The sequence below is a fragment of the Anser brachyrhynchus genome, assembly GCF_964034855.1.
Source record: "Anser brachyrhynchus genome assembly, chromosome: 26".
NCBI lineage: Eukaryota > Metazoa > Chordata > Aves > Anseriformes > Anatidae > Anser > Anser brachyrhynchus.
The window spans coordinates 6,724,398-6,741,147 of NC_137719.1; the positions used below are offsets into that span (position 1 = coordinate 6,724,398).

General features: G+C 49.5%; 1 protein-coding gene across 2 annotated transcripts in view; it reads right to left on the minus strand.

The window, feature by feature from the left end:
- Positions 1-4,558: 4,558 nt before the first annotated feature.
- The window catches only part of ZMAT4 (zinc finger matrin-type 4), a 99,688-nt gene continuing 87,496 nt past the window's right edge, over positions 4,559-16,750 (minus strand). For both annotated transcript variants that reach the window (XR_013942301.1, XR_013942302.1), the window contains exon 7: positions 4,559-16,721. The gene's annotated coding sequence lies outside the window, so the exon portion shown is untranslated. The remainder of the gene's footprint in view (positions 16,722-16,750) is intronic.

Genomic DNA, 16,750 nt, shown 5'->3' on the forward strand with positions numbered 1-16,750 from the left:
CTGGGTGGTTTATTCTGTGCCATGACACTGGCCACATTTTGCACACTCTTCCACAGCGTTCCAGCTGTTCCACGTGGCCACTGATCCCTGCAGGTTCTCCCCTGTGCCGGGGGCAGGGTTTGCTCCTGGGCACTTCCCTGGTGCTACACTGGTGCTGTACTCGGCACATCCCTGGTGCCCATCTCGTGTGCTCAGGGCTGCCTCTCCCGAAGTGGTGCAGAGCTTCCAGACCCTACTACGAACACAGTCCTGCATGCTGAGAGCCCACAGCTTCAACGGCACAGGATGCCCTTGTCCACGGCAATACAAGGATGCCTCAGTTTTAATAGTGTTTGCCACAAAAAAGGACAGCCAAAAGCATCTGCTAGAGAAAATTCTCTTGTGCTGATGGATAAAAGAACATTCTGTCCTTACTAACAATCCTAACTGAACACAGTACAAATTACTTCACCTTTTGTGCAGCAAGTCCCTGAATAAACCGAAGAGCAAACATTGCTAAGAAATTATGAGGCAAAACAGCTCAAGCACAAGATGTTTGTGGACATTAGAACAATAAGAAAAACAGCAACAGTAAAATAATAATAATAATAATACCACTTACTCACAAGGCCTCATTTGTTCCAGCGCAGTCAGCATTGGTATCTGCTCAGGACCTGCAGGCTTTTGCTTCCTCCACAATCCCCAGCAGGCTTCTGGCTCCCCTCAGCCCAAGGAGCCCCCCGCCAGCCCCGTTAGTGCTCCCAGCCGGGTAGTCACCGAGCCGTAATGCTGCGCAGCCCAAATCGCTCAGGTCTGGGTCACTCACTGCTTCCAGCCCCAAAAGCATTTGGCTGCAGCACCTCACGTTTAGTACACGGACCTGGGAGTTGCTTCACGAACTATTTAGGGCATGGCTTGTATTGAGTACAGAATGACTGCAGGTCTCGGGATGAAGGTGTGTGCTGTTGGCTTATTAATAAAGCCCTGGGACTGCCAGGCCAGCTCGCCGAGCACAGGGCCAAGGCTGGGCTGGCGGGCACACAGCCCGTGCCCACAGCACATCCCCCCGTGGATGCAGGGCTTGGAGCTGGGCCTCGCCACAGGGTGAGCAGCAGGGGGCTGGATGAGGCCCAGTGGCCTTGCTGCCGCCTCCCAGAGGCCCTCTTGCTGTCCTGCTCGGCCCCCCAGTGGGGCACAGCCCATCCCCTGCTCCCAGGGGGCTACAGAGCCCTGGCCAAGGCCCTGCTGCGGGTGGTTGGGACCCAGACTGTGCCAATAGCCCATCACCGCCATCCCCACAGACCCCCCCCCAAGCAGCCCCACAGCCAGGTCCCCTTCCCTACAGACCCCGTGCTGACAGCCAGAGCTCTGCCTGCCAGCCCCAAGGGCAACCTGCGGGCACAGCACCTTTATGGCACCCTTGGTGCTGGTGCTAATGAGCCTGACACAGCTGGGGCCAGCTGTGCTCACAAGTGCAGCGATCCCTCATCAGGACGAGGTTAATGGCTGGTTTTGCAGTAACCAAGAACACCCCAGCTGGCCACTGTAGGGGAGAAGCAAGAGCGAGACGGCAGGATAGCAGCGAGGGAAACAATTCTGCATCTTTTCAGGCAAAAAGCTCTTCTCCTTAGCCAGTCCTGTTCATCACCGCCCTGCATGGTGCCATTCAGTGCGGAAGCTTTAGGACCGTGACCTCCAGTGCCCATGTGGTGCATGTGAAAGCACTGCCAACAATGCTCTGAATTTCCACAGGGCCTTTCATTGCACAGCCACATCCCCAGCCTGCCAGGGTTTGCAGCACCTCCTGATGTGTGGCCACTGCTGGTCCATAAGGAAATGAGAAAGGAAAAACATTAAGTGAAAAAACACTCACTGGCCAATTGAAACTGCAGGATGAATTACATGGCCAAGATAAATGAGGTAAAGTTTGAGAGGAAAAGAGCCAGGAGATATTTAATGGCCCAGGCTGACTGTCTGATACAGCATCAGAAATAACAGCACATCCAGCCCACAGAAATGCCAGGACAGAGTACAGGGCTCGTTAGTGACACAGACAGAGGTGCGTCATCTTCACTCTGTCATAGGAATAAATCTTTCCCAAAAGGCCAAATGACTTAATAAGCCTTGGTCCCTTCTCTGTAACAGCTCCGGGGCTGCTGAGTGTCAAAGCCCTTGCTGAAAACCGGAGTGGTGTAGGAGGGAGATGAGATCCATCACACCTTGCCTTGTACCAGTGCAAACGGTGCAAAGATGTGAAAGCATGCCGTGGAAAATTGTATTTCCACTGCACAGTCCCTGCAGCGGCTATTGCAATTGATCAAACAACATTGAAAATAAAAGAAATGGGAGCCAGCATGTCTAAGAGCATACGGCGAGGCAGGCAGTGTGCAGGCTGGGTGATCACCTCCGCTTTCCCAGGAAGGTCAGCAGATTTTTGGACAGCTGAGAACGTTGCACAGGCATGGAGGGCCTGCTGGAGGGCCTGTGCTCCCGTGGTGCCAAAGCTCAAGTACCCATAAATGAGCCTAAGCTCGTGCTGAGAATCTTTAGCTATCCTCTTCTATCCTTGCAAAAAATCTCATCCAAGTGGTTTTGACGTGAAAAGCCCAGCTGGCCTTGGTGTGCTGAAGCTGCAGGGCTACCTCTTGGCAAAACCCAGGGCTCCACGTCCTGCTGTGGCCGGGGCAGGTGCCCGGTGTCCCCTTCGCCTCCATGCCGGGGACAGTGACACAGCTCCTGGGGCAGTGCCGCCAAAGCCCCTGGTGCATGTTGGTGCCCGCACAAAGGGCGAAGCACAGCACCTCGGTGACCTGGTGAGGTGCAGGCAAGGTGAGCCATGGACCATCCCTCCACAGGTTGTGTATGTTCTTTCGCCTCATGCTTAATTAAATGGAATACTTGTGCTTTATATTAAAATCACAGCAGCTGTTGAAAATATATATTGATGATCACCGACTGGGGAATGGATCTGTAGATCAACTTGCAAGAGAAAATGCTGCTAAATGCTGCTCTCTGAGGCCGCTCCAAACGACCCTACTGGGTCTGACAGCCTGGCATTACTGTGCAGAGAAAAATGGGACAGAGCCATCATCTTTGAATTTAAAATATTACTTCACTTCTCACCAAGAATATACTGAGGCCACTGGCAAAGAAAGGGGTGGCAGGGCTGGGCAGACCGGGTGCTGTCTCTGTGATTTCACCATGGTGCCCTCAGTGCTGGGAGGGTGAGGGGTGACCTGAGCCCTGCCTGTTATCCCTTCAATCCTCCTCCTCCCCTCCCAGCAGCAAGACACAGGGGATTCATGGCTGGCCGGTGACGCAGCCACCCCCGGAGTCACGGCAATGCAGGCAGCCGGTGCGGGCTGCTCGTCCTCTGCCTGGAGCAACAGATGAGAGCCGCTCCTCCTCCTTCCCCATGCAGAAGCCAAGGCTGCAGCTGCAACCACAACTGAAAGCCACTCTCTGACACTGCCGACCTCAGCTGCTCCCATGTGCGATGCTGCCACAAAACTACTTTTGTCTTTGGAGTTTAAAAAAGCCCTAAAAGCAGGGTGCGGGGGGACAGCAGACACTCGCTAGAATCATGGTGCAGCAGCTGGCCAGCTGCACAGGCGATGGCACAGCACAAAGCAGCGGTGCTCAGGGGTTCACGGTGACGGCCCCTCGAGTGGTGCTTCAAAGGGGTGCCTCGAGGCCAGCAGCCCCTGTGGGAAAGTGCACACTAAATTACTGTGCCGTCATCTGCTGGCCCTCTGAATGGCTGCCGAGTTCATTAAAATGGTGAAAGGGGCCCCATGAATATTAAATCCCCAGCAGAGTGAACAGGTCCAAAGAAAGATGCTGTTGGCAGGAACAGGTTGTATCGGAGCCTGTGCTGGGTGACCAGTTAATAATGGGTGAACTGGGGCTGAAAGATTAATATACTTTTTCAAATTCCTTTTCTTTTGGACTTTGCTAGCATCTAATTGCTCAGAGGTTTGAAGGCTTTGTTTTGCTAATCTGGCAGGAGAAAAGGAGCACTCACGGAGTGGGTGGGAATGCAGAGCGGAGCTGGGTATGAAGGTGCCAGGGGAAAGTGTCTCAGCCGAAGAGCACAACCGATCTCTGGGTGACATGGCCGGGGCACTGGCCATTCCCTGCACATCCCCCCTGTCCCCTGCCCTGCCACCACCCCCGTGTCACCCCGTCCTCCCCAGCGGACACCCCAGGGCAGCGCTGCCTGCCGCCTCCCATCGCATGCTCCCTGCGGAGCAGGGCAGTGATAGAGCCAAGTGATACAGAGTGCCTACTTCAAGCCTAGGAAATGACGGCTCTGCCACAAGAAAGCAAAGGCAGCTTTGGCCGTTCTTCCCGCAGGAGGCCGGTCCCTGCCTCACAGATTACGCCAGAGGCTTGCAGGCGGGCGAGGGGACGGCTGGTGGCTGCCCCGTGTCTCTGTGAAGAAAACGGGCACCCTGCTACTCCAGAGCATGTTGAAGGTGGACAGCATTTAGCTGGCAGAAAATAGGTGCAACTGAAACCCATCCTCAAAATAAATAAATAAATAAATAAAATAGAAAAAATAATTTAAAAAATCCAACAATAACAGATTTCAAATTATTTATTTTTAACATTCCTTTTGAAATACTTCTCTATGATTGTGCTTACTTCAGAAATGGTACATACACAAATATCCTGTTCTCAGAACAGAAATTACCAGGTTGGACATTGTCACGTACAAAACACACGACACGCTGAATGTCAATGGAGAGTATTGTACAAAAACACCCTACATGCAAATCACAATGTGTGTAATTCTCATCTGCCAAGTGACAGTTCCAATTTTTTTGTCCATTGCAAAACAATAAATTTATTTCAAGTGCTGGGAAATTAGGTGATGGTTCTAACACTATTTAAAGATCCCAGACTTGAAATAATACATGACGTTTATAATAGCTAATTTTGCAGGTGCTTACTACCTTTTTCCTCCTGTCTAGTTTGCTGCCATAATTATGATAAACTGAAGCCGAAATTTTTTCCAGTCTCTGTCTAGCTTCAAGCTCGTTGTTTCCATTTCAGACCCAAAGAAGAATCTGTGCACCCTAAAGCTGGTCCATGTTCTAACTATATTGGATACTCTAATAAAAAAGCAGTACATTTTGCTATAAACCTTAATTTGCTTATATCCTTAGATCACCACCACTACAATTAATCCTAAATTACATAGAGCTGATTATGAAGGTGAAAGTCAACAAGAACTCTAACACAGTCACTATTGCTATTATTGTAGCCAGAAAGCATATGCAAATAGAAACCCGCATCTCAAGGGTGGCTCCGTGCCTGCCCCGCCAGCACCGACCCGCGCTGCTGCGCCGCCAGGGCTGGGGCGACGCCGGCTCCCCCCTGGCCCTGGGAGGCTGGTGGGGGCTGATGGCCGTGCTGCGCTGAGCAGCGGCTCCCTGGCGGCTTGCTCTGCATCCATCGCCGAGGCATTTTTAGCTGGCTACCGGTTGAGCTTGTGTGAGCGCATGGACGGATCTGACCTGGAGCTAGCAAGGCAGCTGGGTCTTTGGAAGCATCCCTGCCGCAGAAGTGCACGCAGGGTTTTTAATTAGCGGGAGGGAGCAGGCTTTCTGCACAGCAGCCTGTTCCCCAGCCCAGCACGGTGCCACAGGCATGGGGGATCGCCAGCTGGTGCCTCTCCTGGCACCAGCTGAGCCCGGGCAGGTGAGGAATGGGGCCTGGCCTGGGGAGGGCTCTGCCGGCCCAGGGGGACGCAGGCGGCTCCGTGCTGCTGCTGGAGACGAGACGTGCGTGGATGCCTGGACACCACCAGAGCTCACTCCTACAAAACCATCTGAGGAGTCCCGGCCAGGAAAGGCAGGGAAAAGGCTGAAGCCAGGCAATTTGGAGAAGGAAATCAACTGGCCTTTGGTCAAAAGAGCACAAAGTCCGATTTTTGCCATCTTATTTTCAGAGCTTGTAGGCACTTACTGTTAAGTGGCCACCAATGTGATGTTGAGGACAACATTCAAAATAGAGATGAGTTTTACTAAAGTGCTGGTTCCTACTGGAAAAGCAGGGCTTGACTGCTTTTCTTGTTCAAATGATTTAATAGCTTGGCTTACAGAGCTTTCCAGGTCACATCAGTGCACGCTGGGCTGTATCAGACACTTTGCTGATTTACACTGCCCTGCTCATCAACTGTGCTTCACTGCCCACTGAGTAAAATCACTAGAAAAGAGCACGTCATCTAGCTTTTTAGCTCTGTTTTGTAAGGTTTTAGCCCAGTGGCAGTTTTGTCTCCTCTACAAGCCGCTTTGCTTTAGTTTTTGCCAGCTGAGAAAGCATACTTGTCCTCCATTTTCCTTTGCCTTTTCCTGCTTGGCTCCATGGAGTAACATACCACAAATCACCATCTAACTCAATCAATGCTAAAGCAAAACCTTACGGTCATCCAGTTACCGCTTGGTCTTGTTCCAGACGATGGATCCCAAAGTCAGTGCACCGCCAACACAAGTGCAGTCCTTAGGGCTTGATGCAGGACCGCACAGTGAGCACCATCAGACCGTACCCCACTTGAGCTACTGCAGCCTAACGCAGCTCATCTCCTCGAGGTGGCCTCCCCCTGCAGGAGCCCATGGTCTCAGGCTGCAGTTGTTTGGCTGTGCCCAGCTCCCCTCAGGATCCGGACACAATTTTGCATAATATTGGTGTTTCCATCTGCCAGATTCAAGGCAAAAAATAACCTGAGGATTTGGGGCAGAGGGTGGGTGGAAGGTGGGAATTGTTGTCATCAGCATTGTCATTTTACTGAGATGCATTTTAACGCATCACTGCATTAATGAACTAAAGGTGTGTTTGGAAGTGACTCATATCAGGGTGGGGGGAAGCGGTTGTGACAGGACTCGTGGTGATTTAGAGAAGTGTGCTCTAAGCTGGGCTCCGGCCAGACCTTCCAACGGTGCACGCTGCTTACGCCTGCGTAAGCAGTTGAAGGCATAGACCTGTGCAGTCTGTGCCTCAAACTGCTTTCAGGGGCAGGGTCAAGGAAGAAAGTACAGTGCCAACTTACAAATGAAGAGCCCCCGCCTGGCAGCCTGAATAAAAATGGCCAGCAGCACGAGCACCTCTTTGTGTTCTGCAAGGCCACACACAAAGGAACCATCCTTGCAGAGGGTCCATCCGAGGGTCCCTCATCCCCAGCAAGGCACCATCACATTCCTGGCACTAGCCAGGTTGCTTGTTCGTTATTTAACACCATGCACCTGCAGCGTTCCATATTTCCCAATGAAGATAATCATTTCCTCATTAAGAGAAGCTACTGAATCAATAGTACAGAGCTGTGGCTGAATTTAGGTCATTTGCCTGTTAAGACCAGCACTAGTCTCATTAAAAATACGTGGGAGTGGGACATCACAGAAGATTCTATTTTGAACCACCTTTTTACTAGCTCTTCCTTTCTGGATGGAAATGCTTGTTCTGATCTATTTCTGAATACCGGTTGTCTCCAGGCCTTTGAAAACCCCCTTCCAGCCCCAGGGTGCTGATCTCACCTCACAGAGCAGCACTTTTCCGCCACAGCCCACCTGCCAAGCACCTCAAGGCCGCTGAGGGATGGGGATTTTGCTTCAGCAAAGGGAACAGCACCTGCCCCAGCACCTGCCGGACGCGGTGGGGTCTGTCGTGCTCTGCCCTATCGCCCTGGCCCTGGCTGGTGGGGATCCAGCGCTCATCGAGGCATAGAGTGGAAATCTGCGCAGAGAGCAAAGCCCCTGTGAGATCCAGACCCACGAACACCCGCGAGGAAGGACACTGCGCCCAGCTCTGCCTCAAGGACAGGAGCCTGCCAGCAGTGCTAATTAAAAAGGATGCTTCCTTAGCGTGGTGGGACAGACTGTGGCTCTGACGCCTGTCTTGGATGCCACTGAGGGTTCAGGGTCACCACATCCAATAGAAAATAAAGTAAGGTTATCCTGGATATTTGTTGCCTTTGGCTGACAAGGTGCAAAACAGCTTTTTTTGTATTTTCATCATACCATTATTGCTATTATTGCAGGCTATAGCAATGCAGTAAAAGGCAAGCTGCCAAACTGCCACATATTTTGATTCAAGCAATCACTTAAAACATGAACTTGTAAGAGGCTTTATGCTTCGGAGAGCAAGAAAAATCACAGAATATGGTCCTAACTAAATGCCTAAAGGACTGTTTAAAATATTGTTAGACTGTCTGATGAAATAAAGGCTTTCTACAAGAATTCAGTGTGTACTCACAAAGAGTCAGTGTTGTCAAATACTAAATTTGAACTCATTCAGTTATTTACATTTACTATGATAACAACTATGATTATATAAATGGATTGAAGCTCTGGAGTGAAACATCCATCCCACGCCTTTGCTTGGTCTTATTACTCCAGCCACTTTCTCTACAGCAAATGCTTACAGGGTTTTTTTTCCTACCTCATATTGCTCCTTTTGTCCTGTACAGCCTGCAGTGGGTGGCTGCAGAAACTGCAGGCTGATTTCAGATCAGCAGCCAGGTTCCTTTTCTTGCGGAGCTGGTGTGATTGAAAACACCTAATTCTGCACTGCCTCCCTGCTCACAGATCACTGAGAGGTTTCTCTTTCAAAATATTGTCACTCAATATTTATGCAGCGTTCACATGAATAGTGCCTATTCCACTATTCAGTCATGCGCCTGCTGCTGTCATTTTGCAGAGCAAATGGGGATGCTCCTGAGGCTGGCAGAGGCTTTCCCTGCCTTCTTCTGGCTGCTCCTTCCAGGGCCAGGCATGGCAGGGCAGGGACCCATTTCCAGCTGCAGGAACGCAGCGCTGAGCTCCAGCACCCGCTTGCTGGGCGCTCCTCAGCAAGGGCAGCTTTGTTGGCAGAGGAGAAAGGACGAAAAATACAGCTTTGTTCTCCCTCCAGATGCCCTTTGCTGACTGTGTGCTTTGATCTCAGATTAGGAGAGCATGTTTAAAATTTAGTGATGCTAAAACTGGACTGGGCTTAAAGCTGCTACTCTCCCCCCAGCAGTAACCAGCAGGAGCCCCTGGCATCCAGCCCACACTGGCCAAAATGGTTTGCTTTTCCTCCACCCCACTTCTCTGCCAGGGAGTTACAACAGCAATTAGAGGAGTCAGGCTGGGAGGGGGATGTGTTTTTTCCTCCAGATTTTTTTCTTCTGTTTCCAATTTCTTTAGTTTCTCTTTTCATCTCTCTCCTTTCACTCTTGGCTTTTTGCCTTCAGGCCATTTTCTTGCTGAGCCACAAGGGAAGGAAGGTGAAGAGCAAAACCAGCACACACAAAATCACCTCCCAGATCTGAAAGCCGCAGAGAGCCTGTGTCTGTGCTGTGCCAGAGAGAGGTCTGTGCATCTGACACAGCAGGGGAGAGAAAGGGGATAGGAAAAGCAGAAAGAAAACAAGATAAACACTCTCCTAGTGCCAGGATCTGGAGAGAAGCCTTGGGGATGATTTGGGATTAAATGCTGACAGCAGGGGATGCGAACTGCAAGCAGATGGAGTTCGGCCCCTAAGTCACCTAGCCACACTTCAGAACGTTCACCTGCTCCTCAGTCTGAGAACCTGGGACAAAAGCATTGCTCATCCTGCGGTGTCGTGAAGTTGGAAAAGAGTCAGCATGAGGAACTGGCACTCAGGGCTTGTTCTTCGCCATTCCTCGAGCCCCCACTCATCTTGCTCCTCCCGGCACCTCTGCTAGGGAGCAGCGGCGCACGGCTCCAGCTCTGTTCTGCTCCAGCATCTGCAGTGGGTGAGGATGAGCAGTGGCTCTGAGACCGCATCCAGGCAGCTGGCACCTGCTCGAAGCCTACACCTATAGTAGCTGTGAAATGCAGAAACCCAGAGAATGAGCAGTGCCATTGTTCATTGCTGGCATTTAAATATTCTGCTGTGGTCATCTGCAATAAACAGGCTCCTAGACTGGGTCAAGCTTTTGCCATTTCACAAGTCAAAAATGTCCAGAAAAAAGTGATATTTAGGTTAGCTTGGACCTGTCACAACAGACACAAAATCCTATTAAATTATGCTTGTTGAGAGAGAAAGAGAGAGAGAGAGAGAGAGAGAGAAAGAGATCCCATGTGAGCTATTAAGAAAAAAAAAATAAAAGCAGATATAAATAAAGATAGAGGCAGAGAATAGCAGATCCTAAAAAGTGTGCAATTTCATCTTTTGTACAATAGACACAGCTTCTTTCTTTCCTCAGACTGGAAGGCTAAGCATGACAACCATCTCATCAACAGCAGCATATAATAACATCTCCTTGCTATTAATATGCAAATCGAAATGCACACACTGATTAAAAACATATTAGACAAAGGCTATTGTCAAAGATCTATGAGAACACCATGAGGCTTGATTAGCAAGCAGTGGGCCACGACGGGGATGCTGCTTAAACTGTTCTCTTTCAAGCCCTGGCATGGCAAATCCAGCTCGTGCCATTGAGGCAAGCAAGCTGTTACCATCACCACCGCCGCACCACTTCAGCGTGGCTCCCACCCCGTCTGCCCTGGGGGAGCAGCCCGGCTCTCGCAGCCCCCCAGGAGCCAGCCGGAGCCAGGACTAGGTGGGGGGCAGCTCCAGGACCTGCGGGCTGTGGGTGTGGGAGGGGAGCCAGGAGAGGCTGGCCGGGGCGATGAAGGACTCTGGCGCATTTGGTGGCCCTCTGGCACGGAGAGACATCCAAGGCAACCGTTTAGCCTCAGCTGCTCATGTTCGGCCCCGTGCCTTTAGCAAAACCACAGCCTGCAACCCCTCTGTTAAAGGATGTGAAATGAGGTCCTGGCAAGGGTACGAGCCAGCTGCACTCAGAGATGATTTTGAGTAGTACTGGCAGGATTATGACATGCACAAAGGTGCTGGGAAAATGAGGAAATGATATAGAGAAGGAATTTTATAGTTTGCTTTAGCTCTCCTGTGACTTAGGGTACAAGTAATAAGTAAGAAAGAGATATAAAAGTGTAATACATTGCTCAGTCCTGAAGAGTTCTGCAGCTGCCTCCTGGCCCAGCACTTGAAAGCCAGAACATACATAGCAAAGATAAACATCACTAGGTCAATAGGAATAGCTCCATCATCCCTCTTCTGACACTGAAAATAGAAATTAGACTACAAAATTTATTCTCGAGTCTTGAAATCAAGCTCAGTGCAGTAATATAAGTGGGGAACACATTGGAAAGTCAATGGCTACTTGCTCTCTCTTTCTTAATGTTATGAATATCGAACAACCAAAGTGGGTCCTCCCCGTCTCACACTACAACAGCGGCGGAGGTTCCCAATCACTTCTCGCTGATGGGAGAGGACTTCCAGCTGGCCAGACACTGCAGAAACTCAGAGAAATCCAGAGAAGTGTGGCAAGCTGCTAGCATAGCCAGGAGGAGGAATGCATACTTTTGCATACATAATTTGAAGATTATGGAAGGTGGATTTAAAGGTCAGGACTTGCTAATTAAGTTGATGCAAGAGGAACTTAACAAAGAAAGTACCACTTACGTACCAGGAGTATTCTTCTCCCATGATTAATTTCTTTGTATTAGGTGGAGTGTCTCAGGGCAGAGTCACTTTACACACTGTTGCCATAGAGCTTTATTGCCTTAGCACAGGAAGCCAGTTAAAAAACATGTATTATTTGTGCTGTAATATGTCTGCGCATAAAACACTACAGAAAGGTAGCGTCTTGCCTTCTCAAACACAACCTGCAGTCTTGCATCAGAGCCCGAAGAAGCGTATTAGTACGTGCTACAAAACTTGAATGGAACACATCTACAAGACTACAGTTCTGGAGTTTAAAAATCACACTTCCAGCTGCCACCCAGCGCCTGCAGTGCTCCAGTTAGCACGGGCTCCTTAGAAATGTGTGTGTGGCAAGACACAACCAGACTGACAACTATTGAGCTGTACTTTCCTTACAGACTGTCTTGCACAGAATTTTAAGCTGGGAAACTTTGATCAGAATAAAATTAACTTCTGTAACGTATAGATGTGCTGCGTGAAAAATGCAGCCTGTGTTGTTTTAACAATAAATTATAAGCAAGTGTCTTCACCCTTCAATTTAAACTAACCTTCAGGGATGCAAGGGTTCACTGTATCCATTTTCAAAGCCCTCAAACATATCTGCACACAGCATTTAAGCCTGGGATGGTATACTAGTCTCAACATCAGAGAGAAGCGTGCAATCTGGAGGCATTTCTGTAGGGATCACTGACTTCCCACTAGGAGATTTGTCTTTTCATGCCTTGCTTTGAAGGCCTAATGAACTTAGGAAAAGCAAGAGATTAAAAGGATTTAGGGACCAAAGCCTGATTGACTGGACCAGGACAACGCTGGCAACAGAAGCAAATATTGTGCTGCCCTGGTTACCCTGGTCTGGAGCAGGGCAGCAGAGGGGGTGACAGTGTCTCGCGCTCACCTCGCATGCCTCCTGCTCGCTGGGACGTGGTGGCGTGGGACTTGGCATTGCAGTCTTCAGTGCCTCTCCTCCTGCGCTCCCACCTACCTTCACACCACCTTTCCAGCATCTCAGGACAAACCATCTATCACAAAGCTGCCAGCGTGGCATAAAATGTTGCTTTTATAAATTAGATACAGGTCTTACACCTTTGGTCATTCTCTAAGACCAGGCAAGCCACCAACTCCAGGCCGGGCAGGACAGCAGGGGAAAAGGATTTGTGTGCTGGCTGTAGGGTCTCAGTTCAACCCAGCTCACTGCAGAAGAAGCAGAGCTGTCTATACACATGCCTAGGGAAAGAAATTGTGTTTGTGCTGTAATTAATTTGCTGCAATTAGCTTGTAGTGATTACCTGAGCACACAAGTTAGAGGATTCTTTTTTCTCCTGGCAAAATTGCCTCTGCAGCAGCCTAAGCGCAACCTAGAGGAAGGAGCACATGTTGCAGGAAGAATCTGGGGGGAAGGAAGCTCAAACGAGTCAGGCTGCACATGCCTGAATGATGTGCCCTATTTCTGTACATCAGTCTCTCTGTAAAGAGGCAGCTTAGCTTCAGAAACACCATCTTATATTATTACCCAGAACACAATAAATGAAACAGCCCCATAGCTATGAAACCTAAGGAGATGCTTACTCATCTGTGAACAACCCATTCTCCTCCACACATGAAAGGCATTGATGCAAGTGCACAAATTAATCATATAGAGCTTCTCTAGTACTTTTTACTGTCCCCAGAGAGTAAACAATTAGATTCTGAAGTGCATCTGGCCCTCCCCTTTGTATGACCAAAGGCAGAAATGCACAGGTCATCCCCAGGGGCTGGCTCCACAGAGAGCAGAGCTCCAGGCAGTCCCCAGGATGAGCAAAGTCCCTCGTGCTGCTCGTTCTTGTGCTGTGCTTGGATCCCCTGGCGAGGAAGAGGATGTGAGACGCTGCTGGCAGGAGGAGCACGGTGTGCTGCAGCGTGCGGACCAGTGGCACAGCGCAGGGGACATCTCGGATGTGCAGGCACCTCCCTGCATGCCACGAGCTTTCTAATGGGAGAAAGCTGTAGGTGTGGGAGCCTCTCAACACAACTGCAATGCAGCACGCACAAAAACAATGCGAGTATTACATACACGGGCATATGCAAATACAGGCACACAAATAACCCGGCTTGTAATATGTTTTAAACACACAACATGAAATCAGCAGGAGTCAGTGAAGAGGTGAGAGCACTGAAGGGACAAGTTTTTGTGATGAACCCCGCGGGTCCTCACTCTCCCCCTCAGTAACACAATCATTTTCCTCCACTAGACATTCTCCTGACTACTATATCCAAAGAAGTGAAGGGAAAAAATCACATCAGACAGACTGTAAACTGGAAGAATTTGTAACTTACTTCAGTTGTCCCTTTTGTAAGCAGAAGATATTCTTCAAGCACGTAACGGCATCCTGTGCACTTATTTGCAGAAAACCTCAGCACCTCCTCGGCACTCCCCTGACTCCTAAGGGCTGAGGAGCCAAGAGCTGAGCCTGTGCCCACTGTTCTCATGGGTGACGTGATCGGAGCCACCACCTGCTGCTGCTCTCCACGTGCTGAGCAGGGAGAAAGCTTAACAAGCAGTAAACGCTAATTTCAAATAAGACTGGTGCTTCTCTACGTCTTTCACAAAGCCACTCAGGCTAAACTAAACTAAGCACAAACAAAACATAACAGGAAAGATTTTCAAAGCAGGTAAAGACATTTAGGCAAAATTTAAAATTCTGCGTGAATTTTGTGTTAATCAGCTATGAAGATAACCAATGGATCACTCCATTCTTTCAAGTCAATTAGCCCAGCTGTCATACACACATAGCACGTCCTCTGATTTAATGCCAAATGAAAATAAAGCACTGAACATTAAGTATATTTGCAAATGGATTTCATACGGAAAAATAAACAAACAAAAAAAACACAATGCAAAGTCAAAAAAGTCTCTTTTCTTCTTAGACTAGTCGGGGTCTCTTTAGTCTTCATTGCTGACAGGCAAAATAACATGGGCTTCTGTGGCACAACATCTACTATTGATTTCCTTCCTGATTTAGGAGAATTATTTTTCTTCTCTCCCAGAGATTTGCAAAGAGTCTTTTCAAAATAAATCTGTTGAGTTTGGGCTTTTAATCACCTTTTCAAGGTATAAGAATCATTTTCACCAGCAAAAAATAGGTTTGTTTTCATTAAAAGGTTACCCTGGTAGCGAGGTAGTGAGGGATTTCAGAGTCCCAGATGAGACTGTAATTAAAAAGCCAGTTGCACAGCATAATCATAAGAAAGGAAAGCAGAGCAGCTTTCCCTGGCTCTGCTTCCTGCAGCGGCTGCCACAGGGCTGCAGCAGAAACGCCCTGCAGCCGGCTGCAGCAGGGCAGATCAGCAGCCCACAGCAGAGGAACTTCTTCCCAGGCTGGGGAGAGGCACGAAGAACAGAACCTCGTCAGCAGCAGTGAGACTATTTCTTGTTCCTGCGGCACCACAAGGTCCCCTCCATCAGAAGTCTGCTCTTGCTTCATCCCACAGGCTCAATTACACCTGGAGTTGTTTGTAGCTACACAGCCCTACAGGTACCAGCGCTGGTTTCAGGACAATTACTTCTTAGCATGTGCTGCCTTGTGACTTACTGACTTTAAATATTGCATTTGCCACAAATATGGTTGAGCATAAGTTTACAAGGAAGTCGCCTTGATTTTACTTGCACATCAGCCACTCAGATCTGCTCTGCTGTACAATCCCTTTGGGTGTTGCTTCACTCAGAGACCAAAATTAAGGCGACAAGCAGTGCCTACAGCATCCTCTGCTACCGAGCTCGCTAACTTACAGGCGACCATATTACAAACATACAACAATAGTAACAATACTGTAAACAGGCCAATGACATTTGCATCATAACTGCAGGTTTCCAAGTGACGTGCCCAACTGTCTCTCATCTGAAACAAACAGCACTGCTCAACACCAAAATGCAGAGCGATACACTTTTTCTTCGCTTTGGTTTATTAATGTGCAGAGAAGCGGATGGAGGACACAGATTAATCACCTATGGATGATTTGTTCACTTGGCAGAAAATTCACAAACTTGCAGGCCACTGTGGTGAGCTGTGGATTAAATTAGAAGTTTCCTGATGCAGAACCAGCAGCGGAGGGTCACTGCTCTTCCATGAGATGCTGGAGTTCTGTTAAATGAACTGATGGATCCATAGACATCACTGCTCACTTCCAGACACAAGACAGCCTCTAGTTGAGTGTGCACAAAAAGGAAACGTCAGAGCCTGTTATTTCGGAGACGCAGAAGCAGGGAAATGGCCAGTCTCAGAAGAATTGTGCTACTACACATATAAACCAACCAGACTGCTCTTTAAAGAGGTGGTGCTTAATCTCTATCGGCATTCACAAGATAGGTTTGCTGCATGCAAAGTGCACTAACCAAGTAGGTGTAACACAGGCCACAGCAAGGTTTGTTTTGCATTCCTTGTAGGACCTACTTGAAATTTGATCTTGTTTCTTACAGTTCTTTGCATTGCAATGGGCTAGGTAAGAAATCCAGTCTCCTCCTGCTGACTGCAGTAGAAAACCTAAAATCATTGCGAGCTCCCTTATTTCCAGTGGATACAGTTACTTACATATCAGCTCACCCCAAAGCCAGGGAGGAACTCACGCTCTCCTCACCAGCGAGCACCAAAGTGCTACAGACCGGGACCTAGTTGGGATCTGCACGGCGTTCCTCTTGGACATTCAAGGCTGTTGATTTTTTTCCCTTCGAGTCTTCTGAGGCTTTTTCCTCCCTGTTAGCAAGGAGCCAGTCCCTGCCGCGGGGCGCTGGCTGCGCAGCACTCGGACCAGGGTCCCGCGCACGGCGGAGCAGAGCCTGGCCTGGAGGGCTTTCCTGAGCAGCCGGCGCCAGGAGGCGATCCTGAAGGGTCTGCAAGGCGTGCGGCTCCTAAGGCTGATTCCCACCCTAGCGCAAAGCTCGCCGCACTGCTGCGCTCGCCCTGGCGCAGCCCCAGCTCCCGTGCGGCGAGGGCAGCTCCGGGGACAGGCGCAGGTCGGCCTCCGTGTCCTGAACGCGGCCTCCACGCCGGCCTCGTGCCCCGCGGCCTCCCCGCGGGTGCGGCGGGCGAAGCGCGTGCAGCAGGGGCTGTGCCACGTGCGCCAGGCTTTAGCTGTGCATTCAAAGTCGATAAAGCGGACGGCTTCCGTCTAGCCTTTAGGAATCCTACCAGCAGGAAAAGGATCCTACTCTTTCATTTTAGTTTTCTCTGTTCAGTGAACCATTTGTTTCTCTGAAGACAAAGAGGAAAGGAAAACATTC